This window comes from Phyllobates terribilis, unplaced genomic scaffold, assembly GCF_046119375.1.
Source record: "Phyllobates terribilis strain yellow unplaced genomic scaffold, ASM4611937v1 Scaffold_79__1_contigs__length_6888602, whole genome shotgun sequence".
NCBI lineage: Eukaryota > Metazoa > Chordata > Amphibia > Anura > Dendrobatidae > Phyllobates > Phyllobates terribilis.
The window spans coordinates 2301964-2323518 of record NW_027362839.1 but is presented as its reverse complement, the minus strand read 5'-3'; the positions used below and the strand labels follow the sequence as shown (position 1 = coordinate 2323518).

At 50.6% G+C, this 21555-nt stretch overlaps 4 non-coding genes and 3 pseudogenes across 4 annotated transcripts; all 7 read right to left on the bottom strand.

Annotated features, from left to right (window-relative positions):
- Positions 1 to 4267: 4267 nt before the first annotated feature.
- LOC141197028 (U2 spliceosomal RNA) lies at positions 4268 to 4458 on the bottom strand. The gene has a single exon (XR_012269375.1). It is a non-coding gene; the product is annotated as a U2 spliceosomal RNA (small nuclear RNA).
- Positions 4459 to 5573: 1115 nt separating this feature from the next.
- LOC141197134 (U2 spliceosomal RNA) lies at positions 5574 to 5767 on the bottom strand. The gene has a single exon (XR_012269478.1). It is a non-coding gene; the product is annotated as a U2 spliceosomal RNA (small nuclear RNA).
- Positions 5768 to 11331: 5564 nt separating this feature from the next.
- LOC141197177 (U2 spliceosomal RNA) lies at positions 11332 to 11409 on the bottom strand (annotated as a pseudogene).
- A 1115-nt stretch (positions 11410 to 12524) lies between these two features.
- LOC141197164 (U2 spliceosomal RNA) lies at positions 12525 to 12709 on the bottom strand. The gene has a single exon (XR_012269505.1). It is a non-coding gene; the product is annotated as a U2 spliceosomal RNA (small nuclear RNA).
- A 794-nt stretch (positions 12710 to 13503) lies between these two features.
- LOC141197208 (U2 spliceosomal RNA) lies at positions 13504 to 13595 on the bottom strand (annotated as a pseudogene).
- A 1115-nt stretch (positions 13596 to 14710) lies between these two features.
- Positions 14711 to 14903, bottom strand: LOC141197133 (U2 spliceosomal RNA). The gene has a single exon (XR_012269477.1). It is a non-coding gene; the product is annotated as a U2 spliceosomal RNA (small nuclear RNA).
- Positions 14904 to 20465: 5562 nt separating this feature from the next.
- Positions 20466 to 20543, bottom strand: LOC141197180 (U2 spliceosomal RNA; annotated as a pseudogene).
- Between the last annotated feature and the right edge of the window lie 1012 nt (positions 20544 to 21555).

The following is a 21555-nucleotide window of genomic DNA, read 5'->3' as shown; positions in this document are numbered from 1 at the left end:
TTTAAAACTTTTAATAGTTTTTAACACTTCTTGTTCCGTTAAAACTTGGGATAAAAACTCTTGGGATGCGGGATCTAAAACAGCTGTTAGTCCTTGCAGCGAATCATCCATTAATTTATTATCTATATTTTTTCCATTAAAAAGATTAGAAAAAAAAACCTCAACTTTACCCAGCATATTTTTTATATTATTCTCACCATCTATATGGTCAATTATCACTTTTTCTTTTTTATTTTTCCTAAAAAAATATCTGGAACACTTTTCATTTTCTTCTATATGTTGTACTCTAGAACGAAAAATTATCTCTTTTCCTTTTTGTTCTAGCCATTTTGAAATCTCTTCTTTTAAGTTTGAAATATCAACTTGTACATCTATCCCATTGTCTCTGAGCTTAAATAATGTTTGTAGGCGGGTATTTAAAATTCTATATTCTTCATATTTTTCTTTGGCTCTACATATACTCTTTTTAATAAAAAAGTCTTTTATTTTTACTTTCATTCTATCCCACCATACACTCATAGTCTCATTTGTTTTTTTCCCTTTTCTACATTTCCTATAAAACTCAATAAAATCTGATAAAATCTGCGGGTCGGTTAAAAGGGATACGTTCATTTTCCAGCTTTTCTTACCACATTTTTTGTTGTCATTTACTTTTATGGTAAAGGATAAAAGTTTATGGTCTGAAAATATATTAGTTAAAACTTCACATTTGGCAGGTATTGTTTTATCTGAACCAAAAATAAAATCAATCCTAGAGCTACAATTAGCATTGCTCCAAGTGAAACCGGCGTCCTCTGGGCTGTCACTATGACACTCTTTATATATGTCTATCAATTTAGCATCTTTGACTATATCATGTAGCATACCTGAGGTTTTATCGTAGTTCCTGCTTACAGAGCTGGAGCGCCGGTTTTCACCTTTTAAAACACAATTAAAATCCCCTGCTAAGATAAAAGGTTCAGAGTTATTAATAAATAATGGTAAAAGATCAAGCATTTCGGCTCTTTCATTTTTTTCTGGGGATCCATAAAAATTTAAAAACTGCCATCTAATACCATCAATAAAAGCTTTTACTAATAAAATACGACCTGGTAAAATTTCCTGAATAAAATCAATTAAAACGTTCCCTTTAAAAAGTATGGCTACACCCGCTGATCCTGCAGCATTCGATCCGGACCAGACAGATGGCCCACACTTCCACTCATCTTTATATTTTTGATATGACATTTCATGTGGGATATTACATTCTTGCAGAAAAAATACAGATGCAGTAAAACACGTAAAAAAATTAAAAAGAGCAGTTCTTCTCGTGTTAGATTTTATGCCTCTCACGTTGAGGGAAATACCTTTCAGTTCAGCCATCATTAGAAAATGTAGAAATTTTACTTAGGTAACTAAGAGCAACGCATTTACCTGTCCGATGAACCTGATCAGACCACTGGGCTTGCGCCTCCCTCCTCATCTGATAGTATCGTCACGAGAGTCTCCGTGGAGGAGGAAAGATTACCACATTTATATAAACCCGACGCTACACTGGCATAGCTCGGAGGGCTGGCTGGCAGAACCCGCTGGGTCTCCATTGGCTGGCCATGCAGTTCCTCATCAGGTGGGTCCCCGAGGGGTTCCGCCGCCCCTGTTTGACCTGTAGAAGGTCGTCCTATAGGAGGAGGTTGCGCACAAGGCAGAGCCTCTGACTCTTCAGAGGCAGCAAGATCCCGGTCCCCACCTGTAGCAGCGGAGACCGAAACCCCTGAGGGTCCAGCGTCCACGTCCCCTTCTGGAGAAGTGTCCATCTGTTCACCTCCTGCTGCCTCCTCCGAACCACCCTTTTTCTTTTTCTTAGGACCCACCTTTATCCACTCAGCGCCCTCAGCACTAGGAGACCCAGACTGGGCATGGGCTTCTGTGTCGGCCTTTTGCCTGTCCCTTTTGACCTTACCAGTAGTGCCCTTCTGCTCCTTCTCAGCCCTCCTTTTGGACTCCCGCAGGTCCTGCAGCCAGGTTTTGGGATTTGGTATTTTACCTGTCATAGACTCTGGAGACACTTCACTATTTGGTACGCCCTTATTGTCTCCAGAGGCTCCAGGTTGTTGTTCCTCCTCCTGAGGGGTGGTCTGATCTTTTGGTCCTTGGTCGGACGTCTTGGACTTCCCCTTTTGCTCATCTTCCCGAAATCTGTGAGGGCAAGAAAAATAAAAGTGACCTGGAGTCTGGCAAAAACTGCATTTCTTTTCCTTAGGGCATTCTTTTGTCTCATGTTCTTCACTAGCACAATTTCTACATGATACATGACAGTTTTCTTTTGAATGACCATAGCGCCCACAATTTCTGCAATATACTGGCATCCCAGAAAAGAAGAAATCCCCATTTGTTTGCCCAATTTTGAAATGGGCAGGGGGGAGCCGTATACCACCTGGTGTATTTGGATCTCTTGTACACTTCACAAGGAATTTCCACTTAGATGTCCATATGTTATATTCGTTTAATATCTTCCCAATACATTTAACACTTTTAAAATAAATTGCTAGAAATGACATTACTTCTGGAGCAGAAACAAAGGGCGAAAATATTTTTACAATAACCAGTCTTACCTCATCCAGGACGTGCTCAACAATTTGTATCCCTTTCAAAACAGGACTATTTTCAACTTTTTTTAACTTTTCTAGTACATCTCTAAAAATACCTTCTCCGGTGAATGTGATGTCATAGTCACCTCTTCTGGGATAATCCTGGATGGAGAGAATTTCATTCCTTTGTACGCCAAGAAGGTTACTGAGCACGTCCTGGACTACATACCCTAATTTCCTCATATCCGAGCCACCCGCCGTGAAGTGAACTCGGATAGAGTTTTTTAGCCTCGCATAAAGAGGCACGAGGTTAGGGTCAACCTCCATGGAAAAACGCAACAAGGTTGCAAATTGCAGCCGCTTGCAATCTGCGCTCCCAGTGTTCTTGCAGCGAAAAACACCTGGAAGCTGGGGGATCGCAACTCGTTACCCTGGGACTAAGCCCTCTCCCTAATAGCAGCAAGCAGGTTAAGTCCACCAAAGTGGACGATCCTGCCAGGCCAAGGAGAGGGGTACCCGAGTGCCCTTCAACCACAATCTCCTGCAATAAAGCACTTGATCTTAGCCAAAAGGCCGAGAAGCGATAACCAGAATTGGTTTCAAACTACGGAGCCACCCAAGGATCCTGAAAAGTCCATTTGTGGAGATGAGCTCCTGGACTCCCGTTAAGAAGACATGTTGTCAACCTCTAGATCCCTTACATGCCTGCACTTTTCGGCTTGCTGCTGCTGCAATCCACGCGTTTTAGATCTGCATAACTCCACCTCTTTAAACACAGCACCTTCACCCCCTGCTGTTCCCACCCGCCTCAACACCGTTGGAAGGGAGGAGAACCAATTAAGGCGGGGGGTGGGGTGGAACAAGCAGCTGTCTACCCTTAGCAGGAGGGCTCCTGATTACATACCTCTCCTGCTGCTGCTGCTGCTGGCTGTCCAGCAGCAGACTGAAGGTGGCTGCTGCTGTGCACAGGTATATAAAGGCTCAGAGCCTATTATGACACGCGCAGCCAGCGTTCCATTGCCACATTCCATCTACTGCAGGCAGGATACCTGGCTGGCTGAATGTCGCTGAGAAGCTCACAGAGACCGCCATAAGCAACAGTTTAACAGAATGCCACAGACTAATCAACCAAACTTTTTGGGTTGGGTTCTCTTTTATAGTCTGCAGGCATTAAATGAAAGAAGTCAGTGTTCCAGCAGAAGGAGACAACGTTTCAGAAAAGGCATTGTAGCAAACCAAAAAAGAAATTTTAAGCGCAGCAGAGTAACCAGCGCACATACCTGTTAGCTCAAGTGAGTTTAAAAGGCTGCTGTTGATAACAAGGGCATTTGCTAAATAGATGGTGTGTGTGCAACAATATACTGAAAGGTCAATTATATTGTGCAGCTTATCTCACCACCTGTAGTTATTTAGGTGAAAGCTCCAAAATGCTTGCCTAATATGTCTGTTTATCCAAAAGGAAGTAAAAAGGGAGAGCTAGAAAGATAGCATTGCATCACATTACATGGCAATGCAATGCACAGTTGCTGAAGTTGAACCAAAATGAGCTTGTAATCTGGCTTCTGCAACTTTGAACATGAAAAATCCAATGAGGAGAAGAAAAGCAAAGCCAAAGAGTCCATCCCAAAATCTAACAAACAAGCAAAATGAACAAAAAACATTGAATTCAATTCTTTCTGATTTTAGAAACTGCATTAAAGAAGGGGTGCACCGGTCCTGGAGATACTGCAATACCAGGTCAATGCGTGGAGTGGACAGAGCAAGCTCTTTTTCCATCTCCCTGTTCTAAAAATCCATTTAATATATGGTCCCCAGATAGGGGACGTATCAGATATTAAACTGATAAGAACAGATACTACACTTGATCTTAGCCAAAAGGCCGAGAAGCGATAACCAGAATTGGTTTCAAACTACGGAGCCACCCAAGGATCCTGAAAAGTCCATTTGTGGAGATGAGCTCCTGGACTCCCGTTAAGAAGACATGTTGTCAACCTCTAGATCCCTTACATGCCTGCACTTTTCGGCTTGCTGCTGCTGCAATCCACGCGTTTTAGATCTGCATAACTCCACCTCTTTAAACACAGCACCTTCACCCCCTGCTGTTCCCACCCGCCTCAACACCGTTGGAAGGGAGGAGAACCAATTAAGGCGGGGGGTGGGGTGGAACGAGCAGCTGTCTACCCTTAGCAGGAGGGCTCCTGATTACATACCTCTCCTGCTGCTGCTGCTGCTGGCTGTCCAGCAGCAGACTGAAGGTGGCTGCTGCTGTGCACAGGTATATAAAGGCTCAGAGCCTATTATGACACGCGCAGCCAGCGTTCCATTGCCACATTCCATCTACTGCAGGCAGGATACCTGGCTGGCTGAATGTCGCTGAGAAGCTCACAGAGACCGCCATAAGCAACAGTTTAACAGAATGCCACAGACTAATCAACCAAACTTTTTGGGTTGGGTTCTCTTTTATAGTCTGCAGGCATTAAATGAAAGAAGTCAGTGTTCCAGCAGAAGGAGACAACGTTTCAGAAAAGGCATTGTAGCAAACCAAAAAAGAAATTTTAAGCGCAGCAGAGTAACCAGCGCACATACCTGTTAGCTCAGGTGAGTTTAAAAGGCTGCTGTTGATAACAAGGGCATTTGCTAAATAGATGGTGTGTGTGCAACAATATACTGAAAGGTCAATTATATTGTGCAGCTTATCTCACCACCTGTAGTTATTTAGGTGAAAGCTCCAAAATGCTTGCCTAATATGTCTGTTTATCCAAAAGGAAGTAAAAAGGGAGAGCTAGAAAGATAGCATTGCATCACATTACATGGCAATGCAATGCACAGTTGCTGAAGTTGAACCAAAATGAGCTTGTAATCTGGCTTCTGCAACTTTGAACATGAAAAATCCAATGAGGAGAAGAAAAGCAAAGCCAAAGAGTCCATCCCAAAATCCGACAAACAAGCAAAATGAACAAAAAACATTGAATTCAATTCTTTCTGATTTTAGAAACTGCATTAAAGAAGGGGTGCACCGGTCCTGGAGATACTGCAATACCAGGTCAATGCGTGGAGTGGACAGAGCAAGCTCTTTTTCCATCTCCCTGTTCTAAAAATCCATTTAATATATGGTCCCCAGATAGGGGACGTATCAGATATTAAACTGATAAGAACAGATTTTTTTGATTGAATATATCTTTTATTAGCACAAAAAATAAGTTAACAGACAGTGTACAGTGCCGCAGCCCAGTACACACAGAATTCTACATCATATTTACATAGCATGAGGATACGACGCACTAACTAGACACATCACACCCCTATGCTACACAAAACACTCAATCTGAAAGAAAAAGCATGTCAATCAATACAGTACGACGAACCGTGATAAGGGATGGGGATTGGGAAAAAGGGGATGGGGAGGGGAAAATCACAGGCCCGAAGCTTTATTGAAAGACAAGACACATAAGGGGAGAGGGGGAGGAGGGGTTTAGTCCTCGTCCTCGTCCTCCGGACCGTCCATGATGGAATAGTCTCTGAGCAGGCTGTGGATCAGCCTGCGGCAGTCCTGGATGGACATCCTCTCCCTCCTCAAGATGAGCCGGTTCCTGGCGACCCAAACGGCATCCTTGAAGCAGTTCATAAGGCGCCAAGCCTCCTGGATGGCTCCGACGGTATGAACCCCAGGGAAGAGTCCGTAAAGCACAGAATGGTGCGATAGGCTCGCCCTGGGGACAGAGTTCCTCAGGTCGTCCTCAAGTGCAGTCAATAGGCGCTGTGCAAATCCGCAGTCCCAAAAAGTGTGCAAAGATGTTTCCTCCACGAAGGGGCACGTTGGGCAGTACCGGGTCTTGCACAGGTTCCGGGCATGCATGAATGACCGGACGGGCAGTCCGCCCTGAATCGTCATCCACGACAAGTCCTTGTGCCCGTTGGTCAGCCTGTCAGACGACACATTTGTCCACACAGTCTCCAGCGTGTCCTGGTGAAGTCCTGTGATGTTCTCTACGTCATCCTTGGCTCTGATTAGCTTGTGGATAGTTTTGGGCTTCCACAAGTCGGGCTTGAGTCCCTCCAGTTGATGCTCCCCCACAAATCGAACGACGTCTCCGTAGAACCATGGCGTCGTCCAGTTGTAGGGGAAGGAGCTGTCCCACTTGTCCCAGCCGAGTCGCCTCCAAAGAGGAAGCAGGAAGAAGCGAGACATGGACCTGCCCGCGGAGCCATTCTTGACTTGCAAAGTCCAGCGGACACAATCACACACAAAAGAGGATCGCAGGAGGGTGGGGATATCTGGAACGCCCTTCCCACCCTTGCGAGGCTCCTTGTACATGACGGCCCGCCTGACTCTGTCCATCTTGGATCCCCAGACAAAGTGAAACACTGTCCTGGTAATGGCCCTGCACACAGTGACGTGTGGGGGCCAGGCCTGCGCCGTGTACTGCAAGACGGGCAGGACCTCATTACGCAGGATGAGTGCCTTACCCTCACAAGTGAGGTGTCTGAGGCTCCAGAGTCCGATCCGTTGCTTCACCTTGGCCAAGCGTTCTTGCCAGGACTTGAGGGCCGCTCCTTCCTTCCCGAACCAGACTCCCAGCACCTTGAGGAAATCCGGTTGAATGTTGAAGGGGAAGGGGGCGGAGGAGGCCGGCTGCCAATCCCCGAAGAGCATGGCTTCCGACTTCCTGCAGTTGACTTTGGCCCCTGAAGCCCGGCCGAACCTCTCACACGTCTGGACGAGGGCGTCGACTGAACCACGATCAGCGCAGAAGACGGTGACGTCGTCCATGTAGAGCGAGCACTTGACCTCGTGTCGTCCCGGACCCGGTGCGGTGATCCCTCTGATCTCTCCATTCTGCCGGATAGCCTCTGCGAAGAGTTCTATAACACAAACAAAAAGAAGAGGTGATAGAGGGCAGCCTTGTCTGACCCCAGAGAGGACAGGGAAGGGGTCAGTCTTCCAGCCGTTCACCAACACCGAGCTGTGGATATCAAAATACATCAGACGGACATACGAACAAAACATGTTACCCAAACCTAACCGGTGCAGAGCTCGGCCCATGAACTCGTGGGAAACCCGGTCGAAGGCCTTCTCCTGATCCAAGGAGACCAGGGCCGCGTGTGCGCGGCGGACCTTGATGTACTCGACCGTGTCCCGCACGAGAGCGAGACTGTCTGCGATGCGACGTCCAGGGATGCCGCAGGTCTGGTCCGGGTGGATGATCCGTCCGATGACCGTCTTAAGTCGTGTCGCCATCGTCTTGGCCAGGATCTTGTAGTCCACGTTGAGCAGAGTGATGGGACGCCAATTCCTCAGGTCGCACCTCTCTCCCTTCCGCTTGTACAGGATCGTGACCATTCCTTCCCTCAAAGATGGAGGCATTCTACCCTCCACCACCATCTCCTCGTACAGGTCCAACAGGTCCGGACAGATGAGGTCTCCCAGCGCTACATAGAGCTCCGCTGGAAGACCATCACTGCCCGGGGTCCTGCCGGTCCTAAAGGATTTAGCGGCAGAGAGCAATTCGCCCACCATCAGAGGTTTGTCCAAGGCTGCCGTGCCTGCAGGATCAAGATGGTTAGTGATACCTGACAGGAACTTATCAGCAGCGTCGGGGTCGGTAGTCTTGTGGGAGTAGAGTTCGCTGTAGAAGTCGCTGACGACCCTCATCACGTCCTCCTTCCCACGTCGCATGTTTCCGCTCTCGTCTCGCAGCTCGTTCAGGGGCGTGTGACCGGCATGAAGTTTCCTGAAAAAGAATGAGTTACATTTCTCACCCTTCTCCAGATTCTCCACTTTGGAACGGAAGATGATTCGCTTGGACTCCTCCTCAAAGTGCCTTTTCAGGCTCTTCTTGGTCTCCTCCAGCTCCTCCCTCACGTCCCAGCCGCAGTGAAGAAGGTCCTGCAGCGACCGCAGCTCGCGCTGCAGCCCTCTGAAGTCCCTCCTCTTCTCACACGCCTGTTGTCGACCCTTGGCCTGAAAGAAACAGCGAAACTCAAGTTTAACATATTCCCACCAATCAGAGACTGTTTGGAAGCTACCCTTGTAGGACTGCCACATTGCGTAGGCTGCTCTCAGCTCCTCCACGACTTCATCCTGAGCCAGCAGAGCACAATTCAGCTTCCAGGAGCCGGGGCCGGACGGAAAACCGTCGCCGAGGACACCTTGTAAGTGAATGGCTCTGTGGTCGGAGAAGAAGCAGGAGACCATCGAGTGCCTACTCTGCCTGACTGCCCGAGAGGTGAACACAAAGTCAATCCTGGAGCGGAGTGAGCCATCGGGTCGGCTCCACGAATAGTTCGTGGAGCCTCTCCCCATGGAGCCCACCACGTCCTGAAGAGAGGCCTCGGTTACCATCTCGATGAGCAGCTTGGACGTGATGTCCAACTTGGCAGATGTGCCAGAACTACGACCGTCCTCCTCGATGGGGCAGTTGAAATCCCCGGCCATCACTAAGGTCCTGGTGGTGGCAAGCTGAAGCCGCAGGGTCTGGAAAAGCTCCAAACGCTCATTCTTCAGTGGGGACGCATACACGTTGATGAACCTGACAGGTTCTCCCGCCCAGTTGCCATCTACAACAAGAGCCCTGCCGCAGATGAGCTCCTGGACGGACTCAAGCGTGAATGCGCCCCCCCTGATCAGAATTGCGACCCCCGCAGACTTGCAGTCACCCCCACCGGACCAGTAGGATGGACCGTGGGACCACTCCCTGGCCAGATGTTTGAAGGACCTAGAGGAGGGAAGGGAACATTCCTGCAACATATAAACATCACACAACTGGGAAGTAAGGAAGGCATAAATAGTCTGACGTCTGAACTTGTCCTTGATGCTCCTGACATTAATGGAAAATAAGTTAATATTAGCCATCATGTAGGGAAAAAAGAAAAAGTTAGCGCAGGCAATACACCTTAGTTACCACTCCGGTCGGGTGGTCCCTCGTCGGTGTTGACTGCTGGTGACGGGATCACCAGCAGGCCCTCTTCCTCCATCTGGTCAAGCAGCGCGGCCTCGATCTCGGCGACCACCAGTTCCTCCTCTTCTGGCTCGGCCACCAGGGTCTCAACCATGTGCTCCATCTCTTCTGGCTCAGGGAGGGTATCCTCCTTTTCGCCTACGAAATCCAGAATCTTCTTTTTGGAGGATTCAGTAGCAGGGCTGTCCTCCACCTTCCTCTTTCCCCGGGTTGGAACTGGGGAGACAAGAAGGGGAAAATCCTCCTCGGAATAGATAGCGGCGGGTGGAGGAAAGGTTAATTCCACCGCTACCATGGTCTGGGGAGGGAGAGTGGCTGCCGGGGCAGGGGAAAGGACACCTGCTGAGGAGTAGGGGAAGGAGGAAGAGGAAGTGGAATCCTCAGCAGGGGTGGCCGGGGTGGGGGGGGATTGGACGGGGGTGGCAGGGGGAGGGATCGAGAGAGGGGTGACAGAACTCTTACCCTCCTTTGACTTTTTCTTCTGCTTCGGAGCTGCTGGGACCGTCGCTGGGGCTTTGGCCACCGACTCCTTGACCGCTTTGGCCTTGGTCGTCTCGGCCTTGGCCGCTGGGGCCTTGGTCGTCGCGTCCTTGACCTTCACAGGCCTGGTCGTCGGGGCCTTGTCCTCCGTAGCTGGGGTCGTCGCAACCACCGATGCCCAGGATCTCTCACGCCTGGGGCAATCCTTGTACAGATGAGCCGCCAGCCCACACAGGTTGCAGGACGTCTTCTTCGGGCAGTCCTTCGAGCTGTGTCCCGTCACTCGACAAATCCTGCAGGCATCCTCCTTGCAGTCCTTCATCTCGTGGCCGTTCTTGCCGCATCTCCTGCAGTTCCGCGGCATGTCCGGGTAATAGATGAGGCCGTAGGAGTTGCCCAGGGAGAATGTCGGGGGCAGGTGCCGAAGTCCGTCTGAGTACGCCAGGTCCCTGTGAAGTCTAACGGTCACCGACCACTTACCTGTCCAGAAGCCGAGTCCATTCAGGATGTGAGAGGGTTCCTTCACAACCAAACAGAAGCGTCTCAGGAAGGTACAGATGTCTTGGCCTGGGGTGTGCGGGTTGCGCATGGAGACCGTGATCCTCCTTTCATCCCTCTGGATAGGGCAGCTACCTGTAAAGGCAGAGAAAGAATTATCCGGTCCTTTTGCGCTTACCATTTCCCAGAACCTCCTGCAGGTGTTCACAGTGGCGAAGGTGACGAAGAAGATCCCCGTCAAGAAGGTCTGGATGCTGAGGGTGTCCGACCTGGAGAAGCCTCGATCCAGCATCATCTTCTGGCAGAACACGTCCGAGGACATGTCCGGCACCCTCCCATCCACTTCCTTCAGCTTCAGGGCCACCGTCTGCCGCATCCATGGCTCCAGGGCTGGAGCTTCGTGGCGGGGCTTCTGGGGTCCCTTCTGCTGGCCAGTCGTGGAGGCAGAGTCCTTGGGGTCAGAATCGGCTCCTGGCTGGGCCCTCCTGGCTGTCCCCAGCTCCAGGCTCTTCTTTTCGGCCTTCCTCGCAGCGCTTGCCATGGCTTTCCTCCTGCAGTTACTTCTTGGAGCTGGATCTGGAACTCTTCCCGGAATGGGTGGAGCTATGCAGATTCTTCTCCCGTCGTGTTCTGGACAAATTCCCCGAAAGGTCTTTGTCTCGATGATTTTCTTCCTCGAAGATTCCACAGGACAGCCCGATTCTTCTCCGAGTCTTCGTCTTCTTCTGGATTCTTTAGAGCTTCTTCCTCCCACCGATATCCGCCTTCGTTCTCCGATGTCAGCTGGGCTCCGAAGCTCTTCTCCTTCCGAGTTCGATCGCTCTCGTCAAGTGTAGATCGTAGCTCTTGTGTTTTTAAAAGAACAGATACTACACTTGATCTTAGCCAAAAGGCCGAGAAGCGATAACCAGAATTGGTTTCAAACTACGGAGCCACCCAAGGATCCTGAAAAGTCCATTTGTGGAGATGAGCTCCTGGACTCCCGTTAAGAAGACATGTTGTCAACCTCTAGATCCCTTACATGCCTGCACTTTTCGGCTTGCTGCTGCTGCAATCCACGCGTTTTAGATCTGCATAACTCCACCTCTTTAAACACAGCACCTTCACCCCCTGCTGTTCCCACCCGCCTCAACACCGTTGGAAGGGAGGAGAACCAATTAAGGCGGGGGGTGGGGTGGAACGAGCAGCTGTCTACCCTTAGCAGGAGGGCTCCTGATTACATACCTCTCCTGCTGCTGCTGCTGCTGGCTGTCCAGCAGCAGACTGAAGGTGGCTGCTGCTGTGCACAGGTATATAAAGGCTCAGAGCCTATTATGACACGCGCAGCCAGCGTTCCATTGCCACATTCCATCTACTGCAGGCAGGATACCTGGCTGGCTGAATGTCGCTGAGAAGCTCACAGAGACCGCCATAAGCAACAGTTTAACAGAATGCCACAGACTAATCAACCAAACTTTTTGGGTTGGGTTCTCTTTTATAGTCTGCAGGCATTAAATGAAAGAAGTCAGTGTTCCAGCAGAAGGAGACAACGTTTCAGAAAAGGCATTGTAGCAAACCAAAAAAGAAATTTTAAGCGCAGCAGAGTAACCAGCGCACATACCTGTTAGCTCAGGTGAGTTTAAAAGGCTGCTGTTGATAACAAGGGCATTTGCTAAATAGATGGTGTGTGTGCAACAATATACTGAAAGGTCAATTATATTGTGCAGCTTATCTCACCACCTGTAGTTATTTAGGTGAAAGCTCCAAAATGCTTGCCTAATATGTCTGTTTATCCAAAAGGAAGTAAAAAGGGAGAGCTAGAAAGATAGCATTGCATCACATTACATGGCAATGCAATGCACAGTTGCTGAAGTTGAACCAAAATGAGCTTGTAATCTGGCTTCTGCAACTTTGAACATGAAAAATCCAATGAGGAGAAGAAAAGCAAAGCCAAAGAGTCCATCCCAAAATCCGACAAACAAGCAAAATGAACAAAAAACATTGAATTCAATTCTTTCTGATTTTAGAAACTGCATTAAAGAAGGGGTGCACCGGTCCTGGAGATACTGCAATACCAGGTCAATGCGTGGAGTGGACAGAGCAAGCTCTTTTTCCATCTCCCTGTTCTAAAAATCCATTTAATATATGGTCCCCAGATAGGGGACGTATCAGATATTAAACTGATAAGAACAGATTTTTTTTTTTTTTTTTTATCGAAAGCCCGAATTCGTGTACAAAACCCGAGTGCGCTTAAAAAAGTGACAAATGCCACAAAAAAAGTGCACTAGGATGCTGGTCTTCTTGAAACCCTCTCCAAAAGGAGAAGGGTCCCCCAAACCATTCCCCGTCCCTCCGAGCCATAAGGCCACAGCGAGGAACAGGGACAAAAAGCCACCTCCAGCCGAAGCCAGAGGCGACCCAATCTTACCCCCAGCACCTGCCCGAGTTCTCACCCGAGCAAGGCACTGGGAGCCAAAGACTGTGCTCCCCTCCCGGAAGAGGGGAGCCAACAACGCTCTCCTCCCGAAAGAGGAGAGCCAGGGGGGTTCAGGGGGGAGCGGAACCTGATGGCCACACACTCCCCCCCTAGACCTGCCAAGAGAGGAACCCGTAAGGGAACCGCATCCCGACAAAATCCTAGTAGGACGTGACACACGTGAATAAGTGGACACACAGTGACAAAGAAATTAAATAAATAGTGAAGGTTTCACAGTATAATACTGCCCGGACCTTCGACCGGGAATTGAAAAATTCCCCATCCTAAGGCCAGAAGGCCCGGAATAAGGGTGTGTGCAAAGAAAGAAAATTTGAAGTGCTTGTGCAAATGTGCCATAAACTCAAGTGGGGTTCCCAATCCCAGTGAGTTAAGGCACCCCAGGGTCACCACTCCTGGGGCACTTCACACTTCGGGCTTTCGATCTTCCCCGGCCCAATGGCGTCGATCCTGGGGGGCCATGCTTTCCACCAGATGACTATATTAGCCACCTGGCGTACTAACAAGCGCCTAAACCCCAGTGTGCATAATGTATCAATCTACTAGGGCGGCCAACATCCAAAACCGCCTTTTCGAAAGATACTACACTTGATCTTAGCCAAAAGGCCGAGAAGCGATAACCAGAATTGGTTTCAAACTACGGAGCCACCCAAGGATCCTGAAAAGTCCATTTGTGGAGATGAGCTCCTGGACTCCCGTTAAGAAGACATGTTGTCAACCTCTAGATCCCTTACATGCCTGCACTTTTCGGCTTGCTGCTGCTGCAATCCACGCGTTTTAGATCTGCATAACTCCACCTCTTTAAACACAGCACCTTCACCCCCTGCTGTTCCCACCCGCCTCAACACCGTTGGAAGGGAGGAGAACCAATTAAGGCGGGGGGTGGGGTGGAACGAGCAGCTGTCTACCCTTAGCAGGAGGGCTCCTGATTACATACCTCTCCTGCTGCTGCTGCTGCTGGCTGTCCAGCAGCAGACTGAAGGTGGCTGCTGCTGTGCACAGGTATATAAAGGCTCAGAGCCTATTATGACACGCGCAGCCAGCGTTCCATTGCCACATTCCATCTACTGCAGGCAGGATACCTGGCTGGCTGAATGTCGCTGAGAAGCTCACAGAGACCGCCATAAGCAACAGTTTAACAGAATGCCACAGACTAATCAACCAAACTTTTTGGGTTGGGTTCTCTTTTATAGTCTGCAGGCATTAAATGAAAGAAGTCAGTGTTCCAGCAGAAGGAGACAACGTTTCAGAAAAGGCATTGTAGCAAACCAAAAAAGAAATTTTAAGCGCAGCAGAGTAACCAGCGCACATACCTGTTAGCTCAGGTGAGTTTAAAAGGCTGCTGTTGATAACAAGGGCATTTGCTAAATAGATGGTGTGTGTGCAACAATATACTGAAAGGTCAATTATATTGTGCAGCTTATCTCACCACCTGTAGTTATTTAGGTGAAAGCTCCAAAATGCTTGCCTAATATGTCTGTTTATCCAAAAGGAAGTAAAAAGGGAGAGCTAGAAAGATAGCATTGCATCACATTACATGGCAATGCAATGCACAGTTGCTGAAGTTGAACCAAAATGAGCTTGTAATCTGGCTTCTGCAACTTTGAACATGAAAAATCCAATGAGGAGAAGAAAAGCAAAGCCAAAGAGTCCATCCCAAAATCCGACAAACAAGCAAAATGAACAAAAAACATTGAATTCAATTCTTTCTGATTTTAGAAACTGCATTAAAGAAGGGGTGCACCGGTCCTGGAGATACTGCAATACCAGGTCAATGCGTGGAGTGGACAGAGCAAGCTCTTTTTCCATCTCCCTATTCTAAAAATCCATTTAATATATGGTCCCCAGATAGGGGACGTATCAGATATTAAACTGATAAGAACAGATTTTTTGATTGAATATATCTTTTATTAGCACAAAAAATAAGTTAACAGACAGTGTACAGTGCCCAGTACACACAGAATTCTACATCATATTTACATAGCATGAGGATACGACGCCCTAACTAGACACATCACACCCCTATGCTACACAAAACACTCAATCTGAAAGAAAAAGCATGTCAATCAATACAGTACGACGAGCCGTGATAAGGGATGGGGATTGGGAAAAAGGGGATGGGGAGGGGAAAATCACAGGCCCGAAGCTTTATTGAAAGACAAGACACATAAGGGGAGAGGGGGAGGAGGGGTTTAGTCCTCGTCCTCGTCCTCCGGACCGTCCATGATGGAATAGTCTCTGAGCAGGCTGTGGATCAGCCTGCGGCAGTCCTGGATGGACATCCTCTCCCTCCTCAAGATGAGCCGGTTCCTGGCGACCCAAACGGCATCCTTGAAGCAGTTCATAAGGCGCCAAGCCTCCTGGATGGCTCCGACGGTATGAACCCCAGGGAAGAGTCCGTAAAGCACAGAATGGTGCGATAGGCTCGCCCTGGGGACAGAGTTCCTCAGGTCGTCCTCAAGTGCAGTCAATAGGCGCTGTGCAAATCCGCAGTCCCAAAAAGTGTGCAAAGATGTTTCCTCCACGAAGGGGCACCTTGGGCAGTACCGGGTCTTGCACAGGTTCCGGGCATGCATGAATGACCGGACGGGCAGTCCGCCCTGAATCGCCATCCACGACAAGTCCTTGTGCCCGTTGGTCAGCCTGTCAGACGACACATTTGTCCACACAGTCTCCAGCGTGTCCTGGTGAAGTCCTGTGATGTTCTCCACGTCATCCTTGGCTCTGATTAGCTTGTGGATAGTTTTGGGCTTCCACAAGTCGGGCTTGAGTCCCTCCAGTTGATGCTCCCCCACAAATCGAACGACGTCTCCGTAGAACCATGGCGTCGTCCAGTTGTAGGGGAAGGAGCTGTCCCACTTGTCCCAGCTGAGTCGCCTCCAAAGAGGAAGCAGGAAGAAGCGAGACATGGACCTGCCCGCGGAGCCATTCTTGACTTGCAAAGTCCGGCGGACACAATCACACACAAAAGAGGATCGCAGGAGGGTGGGGATATCTGGAACGCCCTTCCCACCCTTGCGAGGCTCCTTGTACATGACGGCCCGCCTGACTCTGTCCATCTTGGATCCCCAGACAAAGTGAAACACTGTCCTGGTAATGGCCCTGCACACAGTGACGTGTGGGGGCCAGGCCTGCGCCGTGTACTGCAAGACGGGCAGGACCTCATTACGCAGGACGAGTGCCTTACCCTCACAAGTGAGGTGTCTGAGGCTCCAGAGTCCGATCCGTTGCTTCACCTTGGCCAAGCGTTCTTGCCAGGACTTGAGGGCCGCTCCTTCCTTCCTTCCCGAACCAGACTCCCAGCACCTTGAGGAAATCCGGTTGAATGTTGAAGGGGAAGGGGGCGGAGGAGGCCGGCTGCCAATCCCCGAAGAGCATGGCTTCCGACTTCCTGCAGTTGACTTTGGCCCCTGAAGCCCGGCCGAACCTCTCACACGTCTGGACGAGGGCGTCGACTGAACCACGATCAGCGCAGAAGACGGTGACGTCGTCCATGTAGAGCGAGCACTTGACCTCGTGTCGTCCCGGACCCGGTGCGGTGATCCCTCTGATCTCTCCATTCTGCCGGATAGCCTCTGCGAAGAGTTCTATAACACAAACAAAAAGAAGAGGTGATAGAGGGCAGCCTTGTCTGACCCCAGAGAGGACAGGGAAGGGGTCAGTCTTCCAGCCGTTCACCAACACCGAGCTGTGGATATCAAAATACATCAGACGGACATACGAACAAAACATGTTACCCAAACCTAACCGGTGCAGAGCTCGGCCCATGAACTCGTGGGAAACCCGGTCGAAGGCCTTCTCCTGATCCAAGGAGACCAGGGCCGCGTGTGCGCGGCGGACCTTGATGTACTCGACCGTGTCCCGCACGAGAGCGAGGCTGTCTGCGATGCGACGTCCAGGGATGCCGCAGGTCTGGTCCGGGTGGATGATCCGTCCGATGACCGTCTTAAGTCGTGTCGCCATCGTCTTGGCCAGGATCTTGTAGTCCACGTTGAGCAGAGTGATGGGACGCCAATTCCTCAGGTCGCACCTCTCTCCCTTCCGCTTGTACAGGATCGTGACCATTCCTTCCCTCAAAGATGGAGGCATTCTACCCTCCACCACCATCTCCTCGTACAGGTCCAACAGGTCCGGACAGATGAGGTCTCCCAGCGCTACATAGAGCTCCGCTGGAAGACCATCACTGCCCGGGGTCCTGCCGGTCCTAAAGGATTTAGCGGCAGAGAGCAATTCGCCCACCATCAGAGGTTTGTCCAAGGCTGCCGTGCCTGCAGGATCAAGATGGTTAGTGATACCTGACAGGAACTTATCAGCAGCGTCGGGGTCGGTAGTCTTGTGGGAGTAGAGTTCGCTGTAGAAGTCGCTGACGACCCTCATCACGTCCTCCTTCCCACGTCGCATGTTTCCGCTCTCGTCTCGCAGCTCGTTCAGGGGCGTGTGACCGGCATGAAGTTTCCTGAAAAAGAATGAGTTACATTTCTCACCCTTCTCCAGATTCTCCACTTTGGAACGGAAGATGATTCGCTTGGACTCCTCCTCAAAGTGCCTTTTCAGGCTCTTCTTGGTCTCCTCCAGCTCCTCCCTCACGTCCCAGCCGCAGTGAAGAAGGTCCTGCAGCGACCGCAGCTCGCGCTGCAGCCCTCTGAAGTCCCTCCTCTTCTCACACTCCTGTTGTCGACCCTTGGCCTGAAAGAAACAGCGAAACTCAAGTTTAACATATTCCCACCAATCAGAGACTGTTTGGAAGCTACCCTTGTAGGACTGCCACATTGCGTAGGCTGCTCTCAGCTCCTCCACGACTTCATCCTGAGCCAGCAGAGCACAATTCAGCTTCCAGGAGCCGGGGCCGGACGGAAAACCGTCGCCGAGGACACCTTGTAAGTGAATGGCTCTGTGGTCGGAGAAGAAGCAGGAGACCATCGAGTGCCTACTCTGCCTGACTGCCCGAGAGGTGAACACAAAGTCAATCCTGGAGCGGAGTGAGCCATCGGGTCGGCTCCACGAATAGTTCGTGGAGCCTCTCCCCATGGAGCCCACCACGTCCTGAAGAGAGGCCTCGGTTACCATCTCGATGAGCAGCTTGGACGTGATGTCCAACTTGGCAGATGTGCCAGAACTACGACCGTCCTCCTCGATGGGGCAGTTGAAATCCCCGGCCATCACTAAGGTCCTGGTGGTGGCAAGCTGAAGCCGCAGGGTCTGGAAAAGCTCCAAACGCTCATTCTTCAGTGGGGACGCATACACGTTGATGAACCTGACAGGTTCTCCCGCCCAGTTGCCATCTACAACAAGAGCCCTGCCGCAGATGAGCTCCTGGACGGACTCAAGCGTGAATGCGCCCCCCCCGATCAGAATTGCGACCCCCGCAGACTTGCAGTCACCCCCACCGGACCAGTAGGATGGACCGTGGGACCACTCCCTGGCCAGATGTTTGAAGGACCTAGAGGAGGGAAGGGAACATTCCTGCAACATATAAACATCACACAACTGGGAAGTAAGGAAGGCATAAATAGTCTGACGTCTGAACTTGTCCTTGATGCTCCTGACATTAATGGAAAATAAGTTAATATTAGCCATCATGTAGGGAAAAAAGAAAAAGTTAGCGCAGGCAATACACCTTAGTTACCACTCCGGTCGGGTGGTCCCTCGTCGGTGTTGACTGCTGGTGACGGGATCACCAGCAGGCCCTCTTCCTCCATCTGGTCAAGCAGCGCGGCCTCAATCTCGGCGACCACCAGTTCCTCCTCTTCTGGCTCGGCCACCAGGGTCTCAACCATGTGCTCCATCTCTTCTGGCTCAGGGAGGGTATCCTCCTTTTCGCCTACGAAATCCAGAATCTTCTTTTTGGAGGATTCAGTAGCAGGGCTGTCCTCCACCTTCCTCTTTCCCCGGGTTGGAACTGGGGAGACAAGAAGGGGAAAATCCTCCTCGGAATAGATAGCGGCGGGTGGAGGAAAGGTTAATTCCACCGCTACCATGGTCTGGGGAGGGAGAGTGGCTGCCGGGGCAGGGGAAAGGACACCTGCTGAGGAGTAGGGGAAGGAGGAAGAGGAAGTGGAATCCTCAGCAGGGGTGGCCGGGGTGGGGGGGGATTGGACGGGGGTGGCAGGGGGAGGGATCGAGAGAGGGGTGACAGAACTCTTACCCTCCTTTGACTTTTTCTTCTGCTTCGGAGCTGCTGGGACCGTCGCTGGGGCTTTGGCCACCGACTCCTTGACCGCTTTGGCCTTGGTCGTCTCGGCCTTGGCCGCTGGGGCCTTGGTCGTCGCGTCCTTGACCTTCACAGGCCTGGTCGTCGGGGCCTTGTCCTCCGTAGCTGGGGTCGTCGCAACCACCGATGCCCAGGATCTCTCACGCCTGGGGCAATCCTTGAACAGATGAGCCGCCAGCCCACACAGGTTGCAGGATGTCTTCTTCGGGCAGTCCTTCGAGCTGTGTCCCGTCACTCGACAAATCCTGCAGGCATCCTCCTTGCAGTCCTTCATCTCGTGGCCGTTCTTGCCGCATCTCCTGCAGTTCCGCGGCATGTCCGGGTAATAGATGAGGCCGTAGGAGTTGCCCAGGGAGAATGTCGGGGGCAGGTGCCGAAGTCCGTCTGAGTACGCCAGGTCCCTGTGAAGTCTAACGGTCACCGACCACTTACCTGTCCAGAAGCCGAGTCCATTCAGGATGTGAGAGGGTTCCTTCACAACCAAACAGAAGCGTCTCAGGAAGGTACAGATGTCTTGGCCTGGGGTGTGCGGGTTGCGCATGGAGACCGTGATCCTCCTTTCATCCCTCTGGATAGGGCAGCTACCTGTAAAGGCAGAGAAAGAATTATCCGGTCCTTTTGCGCTTACCATTTCCCAGAACCTCCTGCAGGTGTTCACAGTGGCGAAGGTGACGAAGAAGATCCCCGTCAAGAAGGTCTGGATGCTGAGGGTATCCGACCTGGAGAAGCCTCGATCCAGCAGCATCTTCTGGCAGAACACGTCCGAGGACATGTCCGGCACCCTCCCATCCACTTCCTTCAGCTTCAGGGCCACCGTCTGCCGCATCCATGGCTCCAGGGCTGGAGCTTCGTGGCGGGGCTTCTGGGGTCCCTTCTGCTGGCCAGTCGTGGAGGCAGAGTCCTTGGGGTCAGAATCGGCTCCTGGCTGGGCCCTCCTGGCTGTCCCCAGCTCCAGGCTCTTCTTTTCGGCCTTCCTCGCAGCGCTTGCCATGGCTTTCCTCCTGCAGTTACTTCTTGGAGCTGGATCTGGAACTCTTCCCGGAATGGGTGGAGCTATGCAGATTCTTCTCCCGTCGTGTTCTGGACAAATTCCCCGAAAGGTCTTTGTCTCAATGATTTTCTTCCTCGAAGATTCCACAGGACAGCCCGATTCTTCTCCGAGTCTTCGTCTTCTTCTGGATTCTTTAGAGCTTCTTCCTCCCACCGATATCCGCCTTCGTTCTCTGATGTCAGCTGGGCTCCGAAGCTCTTCTCCTTCCGAGTTCGATCGCTCTCGTCAAGTGTAGATCGTAGCTCTTGTGTTCTTAAAAGAACAGATACTACACTTGATCTTAGCCAAAAGGCCGAGAAGCGATAACCAGAATTGGTTTCAAACTACGGAGCCACCCAAGGATCCTGAAAAGTCCATTTGTGGAGATGAGCTCCTGGACTCCCGTTAAGAAGACATGTTGTCAACCTCTAGATCCCTTACATGCCTGCACTTTTCGGCTTGCTGCTGCTGCAATCCACGCGTTTTAGATCTGCATAACTCCACCTCTTTAAACACAGCACCTTCACCCCCTGCTGTTCCCACCCGCCTCAACACCGTTGGAAGGGAGGAGAACCAATTAAGGCGGGGGGTGGGGTGGAACGAGCAGCTGTCTACCCTTAGCAGGAGGGCTCCTGATTACATACCTCTCCTGCTGCTGCTGCTGGCTGTCCAGCAGCAGACTGAAGGTGGCTGCTGCTGTGCACAGGTATATAAAGGCTCAGAGCCTATTATGACACGTGCAGCCAGCGTTCCATTGCCACATTCCATCTACTGCAGGCAGGATACCTGGCTGGCTGAATGTCGCTGAGAAGCTCACAGAGACCGCCATAAGCAACAGTTTAACAGAATGCCACAGACTAATCAACCAAACTTTTTGGGTTGGGTTCTCTTTTATAGTCTGCAGGCATTAAATGAAAGAAGTCAGTGTTCCAGCAGAAGGAGACAACGTTTCAGAAAAGGCATTGTAGCAAACCAAAAAAGAAATTTTAAGCGCAGCAGAGTAACCAGCGCACATACCTGTTAGCTCAGGTGAGTTTAAAAGGCTGCTGTTGATAACAAGGGCACTTGCTAAATAGATGGTGTGTGTGCAACAATATACTGAAAGGTCAATTATATTGTGCAGCTTATCTCACCACCTGTAGTTATTTAGGTGAAAGCTCCAAAATGCTTGCCTAATATGTCTGTTTATCCAAAAGGAAGTAAAAAGGGAGAGCTAGAAAGATAGCATTGCATCACATTACATGGCAATGCAATGCACAGTTGCTGAAGTTGAACCAAAATGAGCTTGTAATCTGGCTTCTGCAACTTTGAACATGAAAAATCCAATGAGGAGAAGA